General features: G+C 39.8%; 1 protein-coding gene and 1 pseudogene across 3 annotated transcripts in view; one reads left to right on the top strand and one right to left on the bottom strand.

The window, feature by feature from the left end:
• SUGT1 (SGT1 homolog, MIS12 kinetochore complex assembly cochaperone) overlaps positions 1–16,706 on the top strand; it is an 80,427-nt gene that overhangs the window by 29,222 nt on the left and 34,499 nt on the right. The gene's annotated exons all lie outside the window — the stretch shown is intronic.
• On the bottom strand, positions 1,176–2,094 carry LOC140509527 (small ubiquitin-related modifier 2 pseudogene; annotated as a pseudogene).

The raw sequence follows: 16,706 nt of genomic DNA, 5'->3' as shown, positions 1-16,706 counted from the left end.
ATTTTTGCATAAACATGTTCAAATAATTGTCATCATCCAAAATTGGAATGCAAATCAGATGACAGTCAAAACATGGAGACTGTGATATTCTGGGAAGAGCATGAATTGGAAGTCAGTCGACCTGGAATCGAGTCCTTGCTCAACTAAAAATTAACTGTGCAGACCAGGGGAAGTCATAAAATTGTTGGCCTCAATTTTCTTTCCTTATAGTAAAGAAGTTGAACTTGATCCATTAATAAGCCTATATTAAGTCCCCATGATGGGCCAGGTGGGCCCTGGGGATGAGAACACGAAGATGAAACATCCTGTGCTCCCAACCATACGTCATGCAGTTTACATTGGGTTAGGGGAACATTGTGTATACATCAGAGTCTATACCTGTATATGTATTTGTGTGTATATACAGACACATGCATGTGCACACAATTGTTTGCATGTATATTTGTAGGTGTATATGTAGACATACAGATACACACACACACACACACACACACACACAGAAAATACAAGATAATTTTTTAAAGTGGAGAGGAACTAGCACCTAGGGGTTGGACTGATTAAGAAAAGCCTCATGGAGAAGATGGTGCTTGAACTAAGCTTTGAAGGCATTTAGGGATTTTTAAGAGCCAGAGGTACGGAGGAAGTGGTGAATGGATAGTCTGTGCAAAAGGATGAAGGCAGGAGATGGAATGTCTTGAACAAGGAAGAGCAGGTTAGGTTAGTGTGCAGTGGAAAGAGTGAGTGAAGAAGAGTGTTGAAAAGTAGGCAGGGGCAATATTGTGAAAGGCTTGAAATGATAAACTGATACAAGGGTTGGTAGAGAGCCACCGCAGATTATTTATGAACAGGAGAGGGACATAATTAGATGTTTGCTATGTAAGCATCACTAGTTCTGTGGAGAATGGATTGGAGATCTGGCATGGAGATCACTTAGGGGCCTATTTCAGTAGCCTAGTCAAAAGGTGATAAAGATGTAAACTAGGCTTTGGGCTTTCTTACCTGTTTTTATATTGATTGGTGGATGAAAGGTGCTGAGGAGGTAGAATTGATAATACTTGGCTGATTGGCTGCAGAAGTAGGTGAGGGAGAATGAGTAGTTGAGGATTTCTACCAGACTGTGAACCTACTTTACTAAAAGGATAGATAAAGCCCCTTCTAGCTTTGAAATCCTTTTTTTTTTTTTTATTTTAAACAAGAAGTTTATTTAAACAACAAGATGTTTGACTTAAAGGGAAAACTATCTAGGATCAATTTTTTTATAGTAATTTATCCCTACTGAGAGACAGAGATTGCCCTACATGTAACAGCTACGTACAAAAAAGTTATAAAATCATCCTTGGTTTTACAATGATGAAAGAAAAACATTGAAATTATCCAATCAAACAAGGTGTGGAAGGATTTTTTTGTAGGTTTTTTTTGTTGTTGTTGTTAAACAGTGAGAGCAAAATAACTTACTGGAATATAAAGATAAAAGTTGAATGTACATGCCACTAATGGAGAAAAGGGATATTTTCACAGAACCAGTTTGTTTTCTCCCTTCCCCATCTCCATTTGATGTTGATCAAAACATACCATTGGCCATTTAGTTAAAAAAAAAAAATATGCATTATGCCTGTGCACATATACCAGTTACTTTATGTACAATAAAGGAATGGGGGAAGGGAATGAAAGAAGAGAGAAAACTATACTGCGGTAGTCAGGATGTGGATGAACCAAATCTTGGTTTTCTAATTGTGAATGTATTGTTTTCCTTGGGAGCACAGTTCTGGAGTACAGTTGTAGATTTTCTTTTTAGTAAACGCCTCCTGTCTGTTGCTGGAATACATCAATTGTATCTTCATCCTCCCTTTCCAGCTGTGCAGGTGTGTCTGTTTCATTGATTGGTTGCCCATCAAATCGGAATCTGATCTGCCTCATTGACAAACCCTGTCGTTCACAATAGGCTTTCATTAGTTTACCAAGTGGTGTGTGCCTCTTAATTTTAAATTGCACCACCGAATCATCTTGCCCTGCCACCTTCAAATTAACGTGGTCGTCATTTTCAGTCTTGACTCCTTCCTTCGGTTTCTCGTTGGCCATGGCGAGTCTGGAGGTCTCCTCAGCCGCCGCTTCACAAAAGAGGCACCAGGACGGTCCGCTCCAAGGGAACTGGGCGGGGGGGGGGTGAAGCACCAGGAGGAGGAGGAAGAGGATGGTGGTGATGGTGAGGAGGAGGAAGAGGAGAAAAAGGAGGAGGAGGAAGAAACTAGCTTTGAAATTCTTTTATAAAGTCTGACAAATAGGAATGAGTAGCTCATTCTTTTCAACAATAATATTTTTTAAATGTTTTCAGATAGCTTCCTAATGAGAGGACAGTTGAAATTACATATAACGTTGTGGTGTCATGGAAAGGTGTTTGAATTTGGTATAGAATAAATATATACATTGTGCTGACAATTTTTTTTTTAAATATTTATTTTTGGTTTTCACCATTCAGTTCCTTAATATCTTGAATTTTAAATTTTTTCCCTTTCCCTTCCCTCCACCCTGCCCAAATGGCATGCAATCTGACATAGGTTCTACATATACATTCATATTAAACTTATTTTCACGTTAGTCTTGTTGTAAAGAAGAATTAGAACAAATGGGAGCAACCACAAAAAAGAAGAAACAAAACAATAACAACAAAAAAAGAGCAGATAATATGCTTCAATCTGCATTCAGACTCCATAGTTCTTTCTCTGAATGTGAACGGCATTTTTCATCCTGAGTCTTTGGGAGTTGTCTTAGATCCTTGCGTTGCTGAGAAGATCTAAGTCTATCAAAGTTAGTCATTGTACGATGTGACTGTTATACTGTATAGTGTTCTCCTGATTCTGTTCACTTAAGTCCTGTGCTGACAATTCTTGATAAACCTAGCTTGGTCCATTTCCATTGTGTGCTCTTTGAGTTGAGATAAGCTTTTTGAGCTTATCTTATGGCCATTTTTCATTTGAATCCACTGAGGAATGGAAAGATTTTACTTCTGTTTCTTTAAGAGAAACCTCTTGGTTCTGAAAGTCTTGTGGGAGGACATGATGTCAATACCTTGCTTCTACCATAATGTTAGGATGAGCAAAAAAGGGATACATACTGTTATTCCTGTTTTGTGGATGAGGAATCTAAGACAGAGGTTATGACCTATCCAGAGTCACACAACTGGTAAGTGCCTGAGGAGAGATTTAGCTTCTGGTCTTACTGACTCCAAATATACTGCTCTATCCACCATACACCACGCTCTCATTTCTTTAGTGCCGGACTCTGCCTCTTTAAATACAGCCTGAGTACATTAATTTTCTTGGCTACCATTTCATAATATGGATTCCTGTTGAGCTTTCAGTCCTTTAAAACCCTCAGATCTTTTCCCCATGGATTTCTGTCTAACCGCACCTCTTCTGTCTTATACTTAGGAAGGTGATTTTTTTTTTTCAAGCTAAGAGTAAAGCTTTTTACAGGTAAACTTCATCTTATTAGATTTACCAAGATCTTTTTCAGTTCTGACTTGGAATCCATTGTGTTAGCTTTCCTTCTTAGCTTTGTGTCACCTTTTTATAAGTATTTCCTTTGTACTTTTCTCAAGATCACTGATAGAAAAATTAAATAGCACAAGGCCTAGCACAAATCCCTGGGGTACTGGATAAAAAATGAATAAAAAGACATTTATTAAGTGCTTACTATGTGCCATGCACTGTGCTAAACACTGGCTGTATAAATATATATACATATATAAATACAAAACACAGTATAGTCCCTATCCTTAAGGAACTTACGTTATAATAGGAAAAAATGACACATAAAGGAAAATGATGGCTTGGGATAGATACTTTGTTTTGGAAAGTCATAGGAATGGTGAGTGGAGTAATAGGGTAATTGATTGTCTTGTCCTTTCCAGAAATAATAGCATTGATTGGAAATATTATTCCTATAATGAGAGGTGTAGGAAAGGTAGGGTGAGGAGGAGTGAAAGGAGGGTGCATGTACTAGACAATGTCATGAAGTTGGAGGGAGAGTAGTCTGGTGGGTCTGAGTCAAACTAGAGATGTGATAAATTCTCATAAGTCAGAAACACAGAGGTCTAGGGTAGAAGCTGGAGTGCTGTTTTGGAGGCTAAAGGGAGAGCTGGGGGACATAGTATGAAACTGTCCAGAAACGTGTGGGAGTTTGACTATGACTAGATATGGTTTAGGAGCACAATCCCCAAGGGTAGGAGCTGGAGTGTTGAGTTGAAGGTTGGTAAACCTGGCAGTCAGGAATATGAGACTTTTTTGTTCTTTATGACTCCTTTTTTTGAGGAAGGGTAGTGTTAAGTGATAGCACCTGTGGTGATGGCAGTACGCCCTACTGAGTCCTGAGAGGGAATGGGGTGACATTGGAGACATTTTTTTGAAGTTGTCATCAAATCACTAATGGCTACTTTTTGGATCTGGATATTCAGCCAGTTTTGAATCCAACTCATCATTTAGCTTGGATGCCTCTGCCTTTTTTTTTTTAACCCCTTTAGACTTCAGTTTTTCTACTTTTAAAGTGAAGGCTTTGGATTTGATCATCTTTAAAGTCTTTTCTGGTTACAAGATTCTGTGATTCTGAAATTTCAGGTTAATTAAACTTGACTTTTGTTCAGTTTAAAGATATACACAAACATGTGACTCTGGGATTTTAAATGTTTAACCAGTTGAACATATGTCTCATAGCTTTCACTTTAATGCTACTTAAGATTTCTTTGAAATAGAATGTTAGGTACTTAATAATAAAGGTTTTTGAATGAATGAATGAAAGGAATTAAGGGTGAAGAAAATTTTTTATTGCAAGTTATAGAACTTGATTCTCAAAAATTATAATTCCATGAGTGTGTTAATCTACCTGGTATTCCTGTTAAAATTTAGTTTTAGAAAAATAAACCTTTGGGGATGAATTTTTATATCTCCTTGTATTAGAAAATAAAAATTATTTGATGAACTTTTTTCTTTGTATTTTGGCTACCAGGAATCTTGGAGCAGTTGAAACAATTCAGCTTTTCTCATGTGCTTGCTTTAGCTAGTTCCTTCCTGTTTTTTGTTTTTTTTTAATTTGATTGTTCTGCTTTGCATTATATTTAATTTGTACCCTGACTAATCTCATAAAAATAATAAGAGCATGCATCTTCAGAGATGTACTGGAGTGTGGCTGACAGAACACTAGATTGGAGAATGGGAGTTTGGACCCTGGCTCTGTCTCTCACTACCTGGGTGTCTTTGGGCAGGTCATGTAATTTCTGTGGACTTTTAAAATGAAGAGGTTAGACTTAGTGTTTCATATGGATCATTTAACCTGTGAATCTTACATAGATTTAAATTAATATGGGCAGTGGAGTCTAGTGGAGAGAGCAGTGGAGTCTAGTGGAGAGAACACTGGACTTCCCTGAGACATGTGTTCAGACCTCTGATTCAAGTCACTTAACCTCTCTGAGTTTTAGTCTCCTTGTCTGTAAAATAAGGAAAATCATACCTGTGGGAAATCTTCATGCTCATTTCTGATGGTACTGTCATCTATCACAATTTTCTAGCCATTCCCCAATTGGTGGACGTTCATTTTGCTTCCAGTTCATTGCTGCTATAAATATTTTTATACATATGAGCCCTTTCCTTTTGCCTTTGATATCCTTGAGGTATATGCTTAATAGTGGCATTTCTGAGAAAAAGATATGTCCAGTGTGATGATTTTTCTAGTATAATTCAAACTTATTTTCCAGTATAGTTGCATGAATGTATAGTTCTACCAGTAGTGTATTTTGCTTTTCCAACATTGATGATTTGTTGTGTGTGAGGTGTTAACTTAGTGATTTGGATAATTTTTCATATGACTGTTGATAGATTGCATTTCTTCTTTGTAAAACTTTTGTTTAAGCCTTTGTTAAGTAGTCCAGTTTGGTTAAAGTTTTTAGGAGAAGTAGTTGGAAATTATTTCCCAGGGTTACTCACTGCTGGGTCCTAGTTTCCTGTAAAATGAGGGGATTAGCCTACATCTGTAAGTTATTTCAAGCTCTAAATTCCAAGAAAGGACTGGGACAGGAATATAAAGGCCCTTACTGCCACAGTAGGCTATAGAATTTGGATCTTGTTTTTAGAGAGTTCTTAAAGACCATTATAGATTTTTGAACAGAGCTGTGTGGGTACTGTAGCTACTAAGTATGATAAGAGACTCTCTGCTTATTGCTGGCTTTGGTGGGGAAGATACCTTGACTGTTTCTAGAGACATCCATTCATGTGTTTTGGGGTTGTGGTTTTTTTTTTTTTTTTGCTAATAATTGAGCCATTTTCACACGGGTACAAGGACTTTGTGAATTATAAAAAAAAAATAAGCCTAGTTTTTAGTTGGAGAGGGCAGTCAGGATACTGTGAATTTAAGGAAGCAAATGTATTATTTTATATGGATTTTGTGTTTCAGATCTAGTATAGTTTTGGTTTATTTAGGTTGTTTAAAATCACAAGTCTCTTGGGTTCATCAGATTTTTAGGAAGCAGAAGAATTCCTAAACATTTATGCAGAGCAGCAGTACTTAACTTGGGGTCCATTTCAGGGGAGCTATGAACTTGGAAGGGGAAAAAATTTCTTCTTTATTTTCATTAAACTTTGGTTCCTTTGAAATTCTGTGTATTTTATTTTATTCATTTAAAAAGATTATTCCGAAAGGGGTCCATAGGAGTCACCAGACTGCCAAAGAAGTCCATGACAAAAGAAACTTAAGATTCCCTGATGTAGAACTAACTTTGTAAGCCTTTTCTGCTCATGTGTTTTTTTTTTTTTTTGCATCAAGGACTATCTTTTTTTTTTTTTGACACATTTTGTCCTCCTCTAATTAGAAAAGGAGCCAAATGTTCCTCTGATTGAACTCTAGCCTAGTGGACCTTGATCCTTCCATCACCTGCTGGGTGCAGTGTGCCCTCTGAGGGAAGATGACAAGGGGCAGGGAAGCTTCCCTCTGCCCCAAAAGACTCCTCCCTGTGCAGAGATCCTCCCTGCATCTTTCACTTCAGATGCTGTCTCATCTCCAGGCTTCTCAAATGAGAAGAGGAGACAAATATTCCTGTGATTGCATGCTTCATCCTCTATCTCCTGCTGACACAGCATGTCTCCTGAAGGAAGGCAAGGAGCTGGCCAAGTAGCTTCCATTTGCCCCCAAACAATGGCTTTCATCTGTGCCAGCACAGGGCAACTTCTGCCTCATATTGTCAACTCCATTTCTGGCAGGGATATGAAGACCTTCTGGTGCGAAGAGGAGTGACCTTCCATCATCTGCTGTGCTTTTCCCTTAGGGAAGAGGAAGAGGAAAGTGGTTGGGGAACAGGACTTCTTTCTGCTTTTGTGAAGGAAGTAGACTTCCATCTACTGCTGTTCCCTTTTCCTGCCTCATCTTCACCTTTCAGAGGGAAAAAGGGTAGTGAGCAGGGCCTCTCATCTCAAACTGGACTCAAATTGCCTCCAATCCAATCTCCAACCTCTTTATAGGAAGAGGAGTGGTGCCTTCCACTCAGTGATGAACATTCTCACCTGGATATTCTTCACATCCTAGTGATTCTGAACTCCTGTAAATCATCCAAACATCATTCCCCACCCACTATAATCCAGTTCCTTATTCCCATCCTCCTCAATCCTTTCACTCCAAAGTTTAAACCAAATACCACCCAGTCTTTCCCCTGTGACTTGTGAAATTCCTGTTCCATAGGCAAAAAGCTTCTTTTCTTTTATCCTAAATCCTTTCCTCTCTCTCTTTCCATCTACTAGCTATTATTGAAGCCTATGACACAACCTCCTTGACCGCTCTTTTCACTTCCTGGTCTGATTGTTTCTTCATTCATTCTCCTCAAGGCAGGAGAATTGGAATACTTGCTCCCCATTGCCACTTCAAAGTTCTCTACCTACTTCTATTGTTCAGTAACCTCTCCTCCTTTGAGTTTCATGTTATTCCTATTGCTCAATCAAAATCATAGTAGCTGTTGTCTCTAGAACAAAGATCATTCCTCTTTCTCAGTGAGTTCAGAACATGGATCATAATTTGTCTCTCCTCAACTCCTGCTGTCTTACTAGGTGACTTCAACAGACAAGCTGACCCTCCCTCAAACCACTCAGTTCCTCAGCCTACTCACTTTGTGGGAATCACATGTAAAGATAACCCTTGATCTTGCCATTACCCACAAATGGTACCAGCTTGATGTTCAAGAATTGTGAAATGCCCTTATCTGACCATAGTCTATTGACTTTTCATCTACTCTTTGATCTTCCCTTAGGAAAAACCCTGAACTCCTTCCCACACAAGTGCTGCTGAATAAAAGGGGAACCATTTTGGAATGAATCATGCAACCATTCTTACTGGGTCTACTCCAAATTTATGTTACACACTGTGCCTCAAGGGCTATAAAACTGTGCATACCCTTTCATACCCTTTGATCCAGCAATACTACTACAAGGTCTGAATCCCAAAGAGATAAAAAAAATTAGAAAAGGACCCAAATGTACAAGCATATTTATAGCAGCTCTTATTGTGCTCGCCAAGAATTGGAAATTGAGGGGATGCCCATCAATTTGGGAGTGACTGAATAAGTTGTGGTATATGAATGTATTGGAATACTATTGTGCTATTAGAAATGATGAGCAGGCAGATTTCAGAAAAACCTGGAAAGAATTACATGAACTGATGCTGAGTGAAGTGTGCAGAACCAGAACATTATACACAGTAACAGCAACCTTGTATGATGATCAACTTTGATAGACTTAGCTCTTTTCAGCAATACAATGATCTAAGACAGTTCTAAAAGACTCATGATGGAAAATACTATCTACATACAGAAAAAGAACTATAGAGCCTTAATGCATATTGAGCATACTATTTTTTCTCTCTTTTTCCCTTGTGGTTTTTCCCTTTGGTTCTGATTTTTCCTTCACAACATGACTAATGTGGAAGTATGTATAATATGATTGTAGGTGTATAACCTGTATCAGGTTGCTTTCTATCTTTGGGATGGGAGGGAGAAAGAGGGAAGGAGAAAAAAAATTGGAACTCAAAATCTTATAAAAGTCAATGTAGAAAACAATCTTTGCATGTAATTGGAAAAAGTAAACCTTTTAAACCTGCCGTAAGTCACTATACCACTCTCCACAGCAGGTTCCCAACTTTTCATCCTTCCTCAAACCCCTCCCCACCATGGCTTCCCTTTTACTCCACACTCTCAGCTGAGCATGTTGTCTCATATTTTGCAGAATAATTGAGGCGATGTGTCATGAGCTCCTTCTTTTCCCCTCTTCCTTATCTCCTATCATTCAGGTGTCTTCTGCCACTATCTCTTCCATCCCTCTCCCACATTATGAAATGACTTTCCTCTTTACCAAGGCTAACCTGTCTACCTGATCAAGTGATGATCACATTCATCCACTCCAACAGATTGCCCTTTCTGTCATCTTCATTCTTAACACTTATTTTCAATTTCTCCCTAGTTAGTAACTCCTTTTCTACTGCTTACAAACATGCTCATATCTCACCCCATCCTGAAAAAAACTTTGACTTGATCTTTCTATCTCTGCTAACTGTTGTCTTATGTCTCTGCCCTTTGTGACTAAAATCCTCAAAAAGGTCATTTACAGAGTTGCCTCCACTTTCCTCTCACTCTCTTTTTAACCCCTTACAATCTGGCTTCCAGCCTTAAGCCAACAAAACTGCTCTCTTCAGTTACTGATGATCTCTTAGTTGTCAAATCTTTTCCTAGTCCTTGACCTCTCTTCAGCCTTTTAAACTGTTAAAACATTCTCTTCTTGATACTCTGTTCTCTCTAGGTTTTCAGGACACCATTCTCTCTTGTTTCTCCTCTTTTCTGATTGCTCCTTCTCAGTCTTCTTTGCTGGATTCTTATCTAGATCACACCCTCACAGTTCTGTCTTGAGCCCTTTTCTGACTCTATACTATTTCACTTAGTAATCTCACCAACTCCCATGGATTTAATTACCTCTTCTATGCTGACAATTCTCAAATCTACCTATTCTGTCCTAACCTCTTTGTTAATCTTTAGTTTTACATCTCCATCTGCCCTTCAGTCTCACGTATCCAGCTGCCTTTCACTCATCTCTTATTGGATATCCAATAGACAGATTACACGTATCTAATTCATTATCTTTCCCTCCAAAGCCTCACGTGTCTCCTACCTTTTCTGTTACTGTAGAAGGCAAAACCATCCTCCCAGTTCCTCAGTCTCACTCTCTAGGAGTCATCTTCAACTCCTCATTATCTCTTATCCTCCCATATTCAATCAGTTGCCAAAGCTTGTTGATTTCACCTTTGCAACATCTCTCCTATATGGCCCCTTCTTGTCTTCTGACACTACCACCACCACTCAAGTACAGGGTCTTATCACTTCATGCCTTGATTATTGCAATAGCCTTCTGTGGAAAGGTAGTGTCTGCTAGTCTCAAGTCTTCCCCACTCCAGTCCATTCTTTATTGAACCACTAAAGTGATTTTCCTGTAGCAAAGGTCCAACCATGTTACCCCCTACTCAGTAAACTTCAGTAGCTCTGTTACCTCCAGGATTAAATACAAAAGACTCTGGCATTCAAAGTCCTTCATAACCTAGCATTCTCTTAACTCTCTAGTCTTTTCCCACCTTCTTCCTTGACACTAGCCTCCTGGCTGTTCCATACACAAGGCACTCTATCTCTTCCTCTGGATGTTTTCTCTGGATGTCCCCCGTGCCTTGGAATGCTCTCCTTCCTCAACTCACCTCCTGACTTCCCTGACTTCCTTTAAGTCCCAAGTAAAATTCTGTCATTTATAGGAAGCCCTTTTCAAAAACACCTCTTTTTAATTTTGCCTTCCCTGTTAATTATTTACTATTTATTTTGTTTATAGCTAGTTTACATGTATTTTATATGTTTATATATTTACATGTTGTCTCCCCTGTTAGATTATAAACTTCTTGAGGTCAGGGACTGTCTTTTGCTTTTTTTTGTCTTCAGCACCTCATAAGTATAAATGTATAAATTGAATCATTTTTTAATGACAGCGCCACATACTTTGGATTTATGAGAAGAATATGAATTTGGAGACTATTGTGTATTTACCTTTTTCTTTGTGTAAGAAAAATTGCCCACTGTACAAAAAAATTTTCTGTTATTAAAGTGGACATGGGCTATTATTCTTTGCCTCAGAAATTATGTCATAATTAGTGTTTGGTTTATGTTTGCTATTATGAGTTAACTTGAAGTAACATTTTATTCAAGGTTAGTTATAATGCACAGCCTTCCCTTAGAATGTAATTTGAAAATGTCACACTGCATGTGTCAATTTGAGTTTAACCATGTAGTTATATAATTAAATTGAATTGGGTAAGTGATTATGCTGTAGAATTAAGGATGAGCCTCCTTCTTAGGGGCTTTCATTTCAGTGAGGTGAGTGTAGATGTTAAGTGACAGCCCTGAATAGGGATGTTCACTAGTAAGGGACATAATTTAAGCCGATATTTAGTAGACTATATGAATTTTAGAAATAGAAGTGACTTTGAGGTCCTAGGTGCTCACTCACTGTCTTCTTGCTTAATCCACAGCTCTGTGAAGATCTAGTCCTGGGACACAGATCCTGTTAATATTGGTTTATTTTCCTGGGCACCAGTTCTCTTTCTAACCAATCATGGAGATTTTTTCTTTGGCCTCAGAACTTTCAGTAAATCTTAAACTTTTCTTATGACTGAACTCTTGACTATGAATGCCTGTGAATTTCTGGTCTCTAGATCAATCCCAATCCATGGTTACCATTTCTCTTTCTCCTGCTGATACCACCACCATATTTCCCTCCTTTTTCTTCCTTTTTTCCTCTTGTTGCCATATACTCAGGACTATAGAAGGGCTGTGTATGTCTGGGGTTTATTTAAAAGGAAAAAGAGGAGAAAAGAGAGTTTTGTGAAAATTCAGAAATTACACTGTAGGTTGAGATAATTAGAAACATAAAAATGAAAGTTACCTACTGTCTAACTGGATGGATGTAAGCTTTGTAACCTAACTATTAAACAGGATCATAGGATTTAGAGTTGTAAGAGACTTTAGAGATATTCTCCCCTCACCTCTTCATGGAACTGAAGAAGTTCCAAGCATGAAAGTAAAGGAACTTGGTTAAGGACACACAGGTCAGTGAGGAGCTATCGTATAGCCTTTACTCATCACAACTCAATCTTTTGTATTCCTTGCTCCACTGTCTTAACTAAAGACCTCAGACCCATAATGGGACCTGAAATCAAACAGAATCCGAGGCACCAGTTAAAAACATTTATTGCTGGAGAAAAGGCTTGTAGGGGAGAGAAGCTTCTGTAAGGGGAGAGCGTTGTCAGTTGTTCAGAGGGAAGTGGAAAAAGTGTGAGATACTATATTTATATTATTATATTTTCTAGAGGCTTTCAGGTGTGGAGTGGGGTTAAGGGAGAGGACATCTGTAGACACAAGTTAAAGGACAGGATGTCTGTAGATAAGCCAGGCAGCAGGAAGTTTTGAAAGTCCTGAGCAAGATCTCGTTATTTGTAGCTTCTGCTTAAGCTTACCCTTGAGCTGATCAAGGCTGGTTCTGTTGTTTTTGGCAACTACAGGTATCTACAAATTTGGCTGGGGTTTACTTGCATGTTCACTGGCATGTCAAACCAGATACCTTTCTGATGAATTGGTTGTTGTGTAGTTGCATTGTCCTACTCCCCTGTGAAGAAGGAATTCTAACATATAGTGTTCCCATTAGAGCTCATGTTAACAACTGTCTTGGACTCAGTCCCCTCTCTTCTGCTTGGTTGGCTTCTCTTCCTCTTACCTTGTAGGGGCCCTAATGCAAGTGTCTCCTTTTCCCTATTTCATGATTCCTTTTGGGTTTGGGAGCTTCTGACTCTTTCTTTCTCCCCAGGGAGTAATGTCTTCTAAGAATTCTTCCTGGTGATTTTGGTTTCCCTTTCTTTGGTGCCCTGGATAAAACACATTAGCCCATTCTATATTATTAGGCAAACGGGAAGCCTCCTGAAAGAATGAATGAATAAAAAAAATTTGCTAAATGCTTGCTGTGTGCTAAGTACTGGGCATAAAAATACAAAAAACAAAGCCAGTCTCTGCCCTCAAGTAGCTTGCCTTCTTATAGAGACAACAGCCACTTCCACTGGGGAGTGGTGACTATGGAGGGATATTTTGATTTGAAAAATTATTGGCTTGTTGAGCCTTAGGGGAATATATGAGTGCATCAATACACATTTTATTCAAGAGCAGGAGTCCAGTGAAGTGTGACTGGAACCAGGCCCTGATGTAATTAGTGTCAGGTTTGGGAATATTCTGTCTCTCTTACTATGTAATCACAGCACTACCTTCCTTTCCTCGTTCTACCCAAAGAGGGACAGGATAAAGAGAATTGTTACCTGAAATTCATTTTTCTCCATCACCTCAGAAATGACATACAGCAGTACTCCCAAAACACACGAAGTTGAACTGATCTGTTACTGACTTCAGTTCCATGTTACCCATGTAGTCTGAAGATCATTCTTTTTGTAAGAAAAGGTGGAAGTAAACTAGCAGCTGAATAAGTCTGGCTTCTCTGTTACATATTAACACCCTAACTATCCTAAACCTTCCTTATTTCACTTTTTCAGAGCACCTCAACCTCATCGCCTGTCTTCTCTTCCTTAGCTCCAATTTCAGAGGTTGAGGTGGCCCTTCTTTTTAATAGTAGCCCTTCTTGTACCATTGTACTATTTCCTTCTTACTTTTTTTTCATTAATTCTCAGCTTCTCCTTGTCCACCTTGTCCTCTGCTACCTATAGATCTGTACTCATTACTTCTATTTTTTTTTTTTATTAAATTTATTTATTTAACTTTTAACATTCATTTTCACAAAATTTTGGGTTACAAATTTTCTCCCCTTTTATCCCCTCCCCCCCCAAACACCAAGCATTCTAATTGCCCCTATGACCAATCTGCTCTCTCTTCTATCATCCCTCTCTGCCCTTGTCTCCATCTTCTCTTTTGTCCTATAGGGGCAGATAGCTTTCTATACCCCTTTACCTGTTTTTCTTATTTCCTAGTGGCAAGAACATTACTCGACAGTTGATCCTAACACTTTGAGTTCCAACTTCTCTTCCTCCCTCCCTCCCCACCCCTTCCCTTTGGAAGGCAAGCAATTCAATATAGGCCATATCTGTGTAGTTTTGCAAATGACTTCCATAATAGTTGTGTTGTATAGGACTAACTATATTTCCCTCCATCCTATCCTGTCCCCCATTACTTCTATTCTCTTTTGATCCTATCCCTCCCCATGAGTGTCGACCTCGAATTGCACTCTCCTCCTCATGCCCTGCCTTCTATCATCCCCCCCACCCTGCTTGTCCCCTTATCCCCCACTTTCCTGTATTGTGAGATAGGTTTTCCTACCAAAATGAGTGTGCACTTTATTCTTTTCTTTAGTGGAATGTGATGAGAGTAGACTTCATGTTTTTCTCTCACCTCCCCTCTTTATCCCTCCACTAATGAGTCTTTTGATTGCCTCTTTTATGAGAGATAATTTGCCCCATTCAATTTCTCCCTTTCTCTTCCCAATATATTTCTCTCTCACTGCTTGATTTCATTTTGTTTTAAAGATATGATCCCAACCTATTCAATTCACTCTGTGCACTCTGTCTCTATGTAAGTGAGCGTGTGTGCATGTGTAATCCCACCCAGTACCCAGATACTGAAATGTTTCAAGAGTTACAAATATTGTCTTTCCATGTAGGAATGTAAACAGTTCAGCTTTGGTAAGTCCCTTATGACTTCACTTTGCTGTTCACCTTTTCATGGTTCTCTTCATTCTTGTGTTTGAAAGTCAAATTTTCTTTTCAGCTCTGGTCTTTTCATCAAGAATACTTGAAAATCCTCTATTTCATTGAAAGACCATTTTTTCCCCTGAAGTATTATAGTCAGTTTTGCTGGGTAGGTGATTCTTGGTTTTAGTCCTAGTTCCTTTGACTTCTGGAATATACTGTTCCATGCCCTTCGATCCCTTAATGTAGAGGCTGCTAGATCTTGTGTTATCCTGATTGTATTTCCACAATACTTGAATTGTTTCTTTCTAGCTGCCTGCAGTATTTTCTCCTTGACCTGGGAACTCTGGAATTTGGCCACAATGTTCCTAGGAGTTTCTCTTTTTGGATCTCTTTCATGCGGTGTTCTGTGGATTCCTTGAATATTTATTTTGCCCTCTGGTTCTAGAATCTCAGGGCAGTTTTCCTTGATAATTTCATGAAGGATGATGTCTAGGCTCTTCTTTTGATCATGGCTTTCAGGTAGTCCCATAATTTTTAAATTGTCTCTCCTGGATCTATTTTCCAGGTCTGTTGTTTTTCCAATGAGATATTTCACATTATCTTCCATTTTTCCATTCTTCTCTCTTTGTTCTGTGATTTCTTGGTTTTGCATAAAGTCATTAGCCTCCATCTGTGCCATTCTAATTTTGAAAGAACTATTTTCTTCAGTGAGCTTTTGAATCTCCTTTTCCATTTGGCTAATTCTGCTTTTGAAAGCATTCTTCTCCTCATTGGCTTTTTGAACCTCTTTTGCCAATTGAGTTAGGCTAGTTTTCAAGGTGTTAATTTCTTCAACATTTTTTTGGGTCTCCCTTAGCAGGGAGCTGATCTGCTGTTCATGCTTTGACTTCATGTCTCTCATTTCTCTTCCCAGCTTTTCCTCCACCTCTCTAACTTGATTTTCAAAATTCTTTTTGAGCTCTTCCATGGCCTGAGCCCATTGGGTGGGCTGGGACACAGAAGCCTTGATTTCTGTGTCTTTGCCTGATGGTAAGCATTGTTCTTCCTCATCAGAAAGGAAGGGAGGAAATGCCTGTTCGCCAAGAAAGTAACCTTCTATAGTCTTATTTCTTTTCCCTTTTCTGGGCATTTTCCCAGCCAGTGACTTGACCTCTGAATATTTTCCTCACACCCACCTCACCTCCTGATCCTCCCAGCCCGTGTTTGTGGTCTGAGATTCAAATGCTGCTTCCAGCCTCAGGGCTTTTGGCGGGGGCAGGGCTGCTATTCAGTATGAGATTATGATCTGGTGCTGAGATCGGGGCAGGGCCACCTCTCAGGCTCAGTTCCCTCAGGGGGTTTATGCGCAGACCTTCCGCAATGGATTCAAGCTCCCGCCCGCTTGGGGAGCCCCTGTCTGCAGCCGCCTCTCAGCTTCTACCTCCCGGGGGGGGGCCTGAATTATGGGGGCACCCCACTCCCCTCTCGACCCGCCAAAGAGACTCTCTCACCCACCCCTGTCACCTGTGGGTGGAGGGACTTGTGTGGCCGCTGGAGATCCCGTCCCTGAAGCCTGCTCGGATCTGTTTCTCTCGGTGCCGCAGCCGTGGCCGCAGCAGGTCTGGGCTGGGCTTTGTGTCTGCAGCGCGACGGACCTTTTGCGAGAGGTTTGCAGATCCCTCTGTGGGTGGAGGGACCCGCGTGGCCGCTGGAGATCCTGTCTGTGAAGCCTGCTCGGATCTTTTCCTCTTGGTGCCGCGGCCGCGGCAGGGCTGCACTCAGCTCCCAGTCCCGGCGCCCAGTCCGCAGCGCGAAGGACCCCCCCGCGAGAGGTTTGCAGGTCCCTCTGGAACAGAAATCTCCCTCGCTCCAATGTTCTGTGGCCTCTGGGTGCGGAATTCGCCGTGAGTTACTTCCCTGTAGCCATTCTATGG

Source organism: Notamacropus eugenii, chromosome 6 (genome assembly GCF_028372415.1).
Source record: "Notamacropus eugenii isolate mMacEug1 chromosome 6, mMacEug1.pri_v2, whole genome shotgun sequence".
Taxonomy (NCBI): Eukaryota; Metazoa; Chordata; class Mammalia; order Diprotodontia; family Macropodidae; genus Notamacropus; species Notamacropus eugenii.
This window is presented reverse-complemented; position numbering and strand designations above follow the sequence as displayed.